This window comes from Octopus bimaculoides, chromosome 6 (genome assembly GCF_001194135.2).
Source record: "Octopus bimaculoides isolate UCB-OBI-ISO-001 chromosome 6, ASM119413v2, whole genome shotgun sequence".
Taxonomy (NCBI): Eukaryota; Metazoa; Mollusca; class Cephalopoda; order Octopoda; family Octopodidae; genus Octopus; species Octopus bimaculoides.
The window spans coordinates 64,017,314-64,025,054 of NC_068986.1; the positions used below are offsets into that span (position 1 = coordinate 64,017,314).

At 34.6% G+C, this 7,741-nt stretch overlaps 1 protein-coding gene and 1 long non-coding RNA gene across 2 annotated transcripts in view; one reads left to right on the top strand and one right to left on the bottom strand.

The window, feature by feature from the left end:
- Window positions 1-7,741, top strand: part of LOC128248147 (uncharacterized) — an 84,633-nt gene that overhangs the window by 17,872 nt on the left and 59,020 nt on the right. The window lies entirely within an intron of this gene.
- Window positions 485-7,741, bottom strand: part of LOC106867597 (BTB/POZ domain-containing protein KCTD21-like) — a 25,654-nt gene continuing 18,397 nt past the window's right edge. The window contains exon 4 of the transcript XR_008264433.1: window positions 485-652. The gene's annotated coding sequence lies outside the window, so the exon portion shown is untranslated. The remainder of the gene's footprint in view (window positions 653-7,741) is intronic.

Consider the following 7,741-nt stretch of genomic DNA (forward strand, 5'->3'; position numbering starts at 1 on the left):
TTGTTCTTTGTGGAGAGTAGTTCTTCTACGGAGTGAGATTCCTGTTTGGCCAATATAGTAATTACTGCACCCTAAGCATGTAATGGCATAGATTAGATTTTCCGAGGCACAGGTGAAATTTGATTTAATCTTAAACATTTCACCTTGTTTAAAGTGGAACTCAGAACCCTCCAAAAGGTGGGGGCAAGTCCCACAGTTAGGTCGACCACATTTTTTTACTTTTGGTTCTGTTAATATATATATATATATATACATACACACACACGTACATACATGTGTATATATATGTACATATGTATATACGTATTCGTCGGTAATTGATGAAGAATTATAGAATTATATGTTTTTGATTTTACATTCAGCATATGTCATGTCGTTTGTTTATACATTTTTTCATTTGTAAAAGGTTGATAGTTGCAATAGAGACATTAGTCTCTCTCTATCACCTTTCAACAAAATTATATATTAAGAAACAGTAGAACAATTAACAACATAATAAAAATAAGTTTTATTTTTGGTGATGCTTGGTTTTACAAATCCTGTGTTATTCAGCTTGGCAGCCGCTGGTTAACTAGTAATCAGCATTGGAAGGTTAAAAGCTTCGTTGAGGCATCTGAGAGGAGCAAGTTGTTGTTACATCGAAGGCATCGCGCTAAAGAGGGTTAGAAAACGAAAGAAGCGCTTTAAGTACTGGTTTTACTACACATGTGCACTCGACGGGCTTCCGGGAAGCAAGTCCCTTGCGCTTGCGTAGATTGTACTTCCTTAATGGCGGCCATAATTTCGTGCCACTACACGTTTATCAAGTAATGGAACGCAATACACCGAATTTATATTACCGAGTAAGTTTTTTATATACCCATGTGACACTTTTTCTCTCTCTCTTGCCTTCATCTTTCTCTCACCTTGTCACTTCTCTACTAGCCTTTCTACTTACTCCTTCTCTCTCTCCCTCTTGTACTCCTAGCCTTTCTTCCTCTTGTATTCTTAGCTTTTCTTCCTCTTATATTCTTAGCTTTTCTTCCTTTTATATTCTTAGCCTTTCTCTCTCTTGTATTCCTATCCTTTCTCCTTCCCCTTTTTTTTCTGTTGCTCACTCTCCCTGCTACTGTCATGTGACCAGCGACCAGTTCCTCTTTTTCTGCCTTTCTTAGACTAGCACTTTGCTGACCAGTTGCAAATTCTGTCTTTCCATTCTCTATTATTCAAAACATTTTCTAAGCATTACCTACTATTCTCGTCTTCTTGGTCCCAAGGCCATATTTTGTTTCACTGTTTGTCCTCGTCCACTGTCTGACATCACACTCTGTGTTATTTTACTTGTATTGTTTCATTTTGTTTGCTCTTGTCCCTAATTCTATGCAAGAAAACTTTTTTTAGTGGGTAAACTTTATTTAGAGCAGCAGACCCGCAGTCGAAGGATCACAGGTTCAAATATCAGATCAAGTGATGTGTGTATTTATGAACAAAACACCTAAGCTCCATGTGGCCCTGGCAGAAGGTAATGGTGAACTTCTGCTGACTTTTTCACCACAACTTTCTCTCACTCTTTCTTCCTGTATCTAGCAGTTCACCTGCAATGGACCAGTATCCCGTCCAGGTCGGAACCTATACACCAATGAAACCAATAAAAAACAGACAACAACATATATGTATACATAGGACAACATGCTGTGCTTGAGGAGACTTATTGAGTCAAGTACATCAAGTTCAAAATCAAATAGAAATTGCAGTTGTGATCCTTGTGCCGGTGGCACATAAAAAGCACCAACTGATTGTGGTCGTTGCTAGCCTCCTCTGGCCCCTGTACCGGTGGCACGTAAAAAGCACCCACTACACTCTCAGAGTGGTTGGCGTTAGGAAGGGCATCCAGCTGTAGAAACACTGGCAGATCAGACTGGAGCCTCGTGCAGCCTCCTGGCTTCCCAGACCCCAGTCGAACTGTCCAGCATTGAAAACGGACGTTAAACGATGATGATGATGATGACATACATGTGCATATATATGTACATACATGTGTGTATGTATATATATATATACTTACACATGTGTGTATATACATATATATATATATACACACACACACATGCATGTACATATATATATATATATATATGTGTGTGTGTGTGTTTGTACATACATGTATTATTTTTAAATGTTTCAGCTTCAAAGCTGCGGTCATGCTGGGGCACCACCGGGGACTGAGCTACATTACTTGACCTATACGTTTTAACTGCATTGATTAGTAACCATTGCAATTGCACCCTACTATAATACCAGTGCAGTTTCTTCAGGGTCTTCACTTTAATATCCTTTGATTTAACTGTTTAGAGTTTTTTGCTCATCTACTCTGCATTGTATGATGTGGAGTTGTTCATTAATTTAGACGCGAACTGTCTTCAATTCAAGGTTTGGTTGAATAATTCACTTGTAGCCAATTATTTCAAACCATTCTGTTTTTCAAATGTTTATGACTCACTTACATTAAGCAAAGGTAAATTTCCTCATATGCAAGCATCTCAAAGCTTCTTTCCTGTCTAGAATTTATTATGTTACTCTTAGATGGTAAAATTCTTCTATACATAAGTCACATTTATTAGTTCCTGGTCTGTATGGTTTTGCAGTACTAATTAATTCACAATTGATAGTATAGTCATTGTTTCTGTCTTTAATACACCAGATTAATTTACTTAGACTTGTTTGGAATCTTTTACTTTTATCTGTAAATGAACTGAAATGATTAACCAGTCTCTTTTCGAAAATTAGTACAGACGCACCAATGTAAAAGTATTCATTTTCCTCAGCTGTAACTTATGTGTACATGTATATGTGTATGTATGTATGTGTATATATATATATATATATATATATATATATATATATATATATATATATATATATATATATATATATATATATATATATACATGCATATTTAAGTAATAAACTATAGAATTCAGAGCTACCACTATATGTTACAATGTTTCATATAGTAATACATCTATGTAAACAGTAAAATCAAAGATAGAAAAAATAGGTAATGAGTGTATATGCATATTATTACTCTTTCATCAGCACCACATCCAACCCATCAACTATCCACAAACACATTGCTTAAATACTCACTAAGTTTAGCAGTATAACATTATTGGAAAGGCGGCAAGCTGGGAGAATCGTTAGCACACCGGGCGAAATGCTTAGCGGTATTTCATCTGTCGCTATGTTCTGAGTTCAAATTCCACCGAGGTCAACTTTGCCTTTCATCCTTTCAGGGTCGATAAATTAAGTACCAGTGAAACAACTTGGGTCAATGTAATTGAGCAGTCCCTTCCCTGAAATTTCAGGCCTTGTGCCTATAGTAGAAAGCTGCCAGGAATGTGTTTAATATGTAAATTGGATAGAAACAAAATATTGTGTTCTTACTAGTAATTAATATTTACATTCCTGGCAGCTTTCTACTATAGGCACAAAGCCTGAAATTGGAGGAACTCATGGAATGTTACTTTTTTTTCTACAATAATCCTTGGTGAGTGAATTTGCCAAACAGAAACTGTATGGAGGTCCTTTTTGTGTGCTTTTGTGCTTGTCACACACAAACAGAGCCTGTTAACCAGCACTGGTTTGTTTATATCCCTTAAATTCAACAAAAGAGAGCTACAGAATAAATACCAAACTTAAAAATATAAGTATTAGGGCTGATTTGTTTCATCAAACTTTTAAAAGTGCCTAAGATTATAAAAAGTAAAAGGTATATATATCTGTTGATTCAACAAGAAGTAATAAATGACAGAATGAAGACATTTTAACTGAACAGCTCAAAATGCCAGTACTCCCAGTTTCACATTACTTCCTTTTTAGTCAACAATCTCATCATAGGTTATCTGAAGACATTTCAAAATATATGAAAACCATTCAGAAAAAACTTGCCTCAGCCAGTCATGTACGTATGTGTGTACAACAGTGAAAGATATCAAGATCAGTGAGAAAGCCAATAAGCTGATGCTTTCAGAAAAAGTTCATTGTGGTTTTCAAACCCAATTTATAAATTAGCTCCCTTGACACTCAGCATCATAAATGTTGTGAACCAGTAAACAACACTGCTATTATTCAAATAAACACAGAAGATACAGATGGCGTCTCTGAGTCATTAATTCTCTTCACCAATCTATGTACAATCTTGTACATTTACTTAGTGATTACTTTATCACTACTTTAGCAAACATGGTAAAATCTGTTTTGCTAATGCGATCATAAGACAAACAGGAGTTGTCTCCCATGTTTGTTGAACAAGTACAATATTTTGACATCCTTGGTTTCAGACACATACCAAATTAAGAGGTTGCATGTAATTCTGTATCGATTCCTAAAAGGCTGCTTCTATGTTATTAATAACTTTTTCACTACTAAACCTTCCAACCATTCAAGTATATGAAGGTACAAATGTTTCAAAATCTAATGCTATCCACTAAGTTCCTAGCTACAGGTACCAGAGTTGACCATCCCTTGAAACCTTTTCCTCTTTCATACTGTAACACTGTATTCTCCACAGTGATGATAAGTTGTCTTTTAACTTGCACTTCTTAGGGGGTTAGTACATGGTGCTTGATTTAGTTTTAAACATTTGCAGTTAAGTATAGGCAGAGCATTCTACCTATATTAGTGAATAAACAAAAGTATATCATAAAGGTATGGTAGCTTAAAAAATATTAACAATAATCATGGAAAATTTAAGAGTTCTGACATAATTACGACCAGTTGAAAAGAAGGACTGGATTATCAGTTGCTGGAAAATCTTGGGAAACATTGTATTTTTTTCCCCCTGCCAAAACAAATTCTAGTAAAAATTTTTAATGCTTTTATAATACATTTACAATGGGATCAAATCCAGCTGTCAATTTGATTTTTATTGCTGAGACAATGTGCTGTGAGAACTATGCTCAGATGTCTTACAATCAGAGAGTAAGAACTCTCTTCCTAATTTGTGTTGACTGTACATCCTAGTAGCTCAATCAAGAACAAGTACTGTAGGACATAAACACTTTGCTACATCCAGTAGTGATAGTACAGTGAGGTCAACAAGTGTCTCATTTGCCTGCAGTACAGAGTTTACAGTTCATTTCCAAGGTTGCCTTTAATATACTTCCCAAAGAAGATTTTTCTGTCATTTACTTAATGCCAAGGAAGCCAAAGCTAATTAAATGGACTTAGCAAACCATAGAGGTCTGTGATATATTAAACATCCAACCTTAAAAATAAATTTCAACTACCAGTGGCTCAGATTAGTTGACACTTTCCAGTTCTAAAGTAACATTCTCTATATGAAACTAATTTCCACTTCACTGAGAAATGGAATCATACCATCTTCAATGCATAATTAATAAGGTATATTATTTTAGACAAGCTAACCAATGATGAGCATCAAAGCTCTGTCAGGTGTCAAATTACTAGTTGAAGAATCAATAGACCATAACCAAGTTTTATCTCTGGAGTTTTCATAATCAAATGTTTAGCTTTCACTGACCAAGCTGTAAATAAATACGAGATAGAAATCAATACTGTGAACACTATATATCTGATTTGTTCCTTTGGCTCAAAATCAATTTAAAAACATATGGTAACAGAGTTGATTGAATCAGTTCTAGAAGGATGAAAGGTGAAGTCCAACCCCAAAAGATTGCAATGAAGGAAACTAAGTAGGGATTTTACAGCATCCATTGACTCACCACACATCTTTAACACAGCTTAGACCACATCTCGAAGACTGTTCCTTCTTTTCAGAGCCACAAAGTACTTCAGCTGCCAACAACACTATAATTGCCAAGAACACTACCAAATTTATGTCTTTTACATACTTTCTTAAATGAGTACAAAATCACTTATTACTATCAAAGTAATTAGTCGATTGAATTAAATTAGTATGACTGGAACTTATTTTTATCAACCCTAGAAGGTGGGATATATCAGTTGCTCAAACACCTGAAAACTTGCAAATTCCAACCAACATCCATTATTTCTATTATCACGATATATTCTACTGTAAAATAGAGGTAAAGTTCCAGCTAAGCAAACTTGCAACACAAGTTTTATTGTTGTGGTTGCTGTCTCAGTACACACTTTCTTCATAGTTACAATATCCAGCTACAGATGATAGAGAGGGATCAGTTCCACAGGCTTACCGTTTATTTTCAATATTGTTTGTTCTTGTTGCTGTTTAGCCCAAGTCAGCTCTAATTGCACAGATTTATGACCAAAGGTATTCCAGTTATAGTCATCCTATGTATTTTTAGGAGTATCTAGAACATTATCCAATATCTTCTAACTTTGCTTCTCTCTCTCTTATTACCCCAACTCTTGGTAACAATCTATTCAATGAATAGATTGAGAAAAAAACCTTTTAATCTTGCTGAGTATATGATAACCTCTTTAGTGCTTGTGCCAAAATAAAATGCACCCAATACCCTCTATAATGTACCTAGTGGTAGGAAGAGCACTCAGCTGTACAAACTACAACAGAATTGAAACATGAGTAAGTGTTCCACCAACCCATCTAGAAGGGCAGTAACTCTGAACAAGAACTAACTAAAGTGTAAATATAGGAAGATTTGATAGCAAACCATGTAATTGCATAACAGCTCTCTTGTTGACTTGTCAATATTATTTGTGATCTACTTTGTTACAAAAGCCCAGTATATTATGTAGAAAAGTTTTAATAATAATGATTATATATATATATATAGTCCCTGCTGACAAAACTGGAAATTTGTACAGACTGGATTATACTACTTACAAAAAACTGATCATGAAGGAACTTAACTCCAAATACAAAATAACCTCTAAAAGAAATCTATCGGAAATTAATTTAAAAATTAAGAAAATTATGCAGGACTATGACTTAATTGCTAGAACTGAACCACTGGTTCCAGCTGAGCCTAGGATTAACTTGAAAGACCACAAGAAGAACTTCCAGGATAACCCGACTGTGAGACTAATTTGCCCATCTAGGTCTGACATTGGCAGACTTAGTAAACTTATACTAGACAATATTTTACCTCTTATAATTCCTATTTTATCCTTAAAGTTATGGAATAATACCGAAGAAGCACTAAACTGGTTTAAATCTATTGACAACACCGGTAACTTTTCTTTTATTCAGTTTGATATAAATAACTATTATTCTAGCATATCCCCTATTCTCCTAAATAAGGCTCTCATTTTTGCTATGAATCGCTCCCTCATTACTAAGGATAAGATAGACATTATTTTGTTAGCTAGAAGAACTATTATTGAATTTTATAGCAAGCTCTGGACTAGAGCCAATACCTCAGATAATTTTGATATTCCAATGGGGTCGAGCGATTCGGCTGAGGTTACGAATCTAGTAGGAGCTTACCTTTTATATTGCTTAAACAAAGAAATCCCGGAGCTAAAAGGCGGTCTGTATAGGGATGATGCTTTATTCATCATCCCTAGTAATAATAAATCTTTCATTGATAGAATAAGAAAGAAAATTAGGAAATTTTTTAGAAGTTTTAACTTAAATATTACATTCGAATATGGCAATACGATTGTAAATTTTTTAGATACCACTCTTAACATAGAAGCTAGATTATACCACCCATATAGAAAAGAAAATGAAGTTACTAGATATGTAAGTAGATTTTCCAATCATCCACCAAATGTATTAAATTCTATAGTTAAAGGTATTACCGAGAGAATTACTAAATTATCTTCCAACATTGAT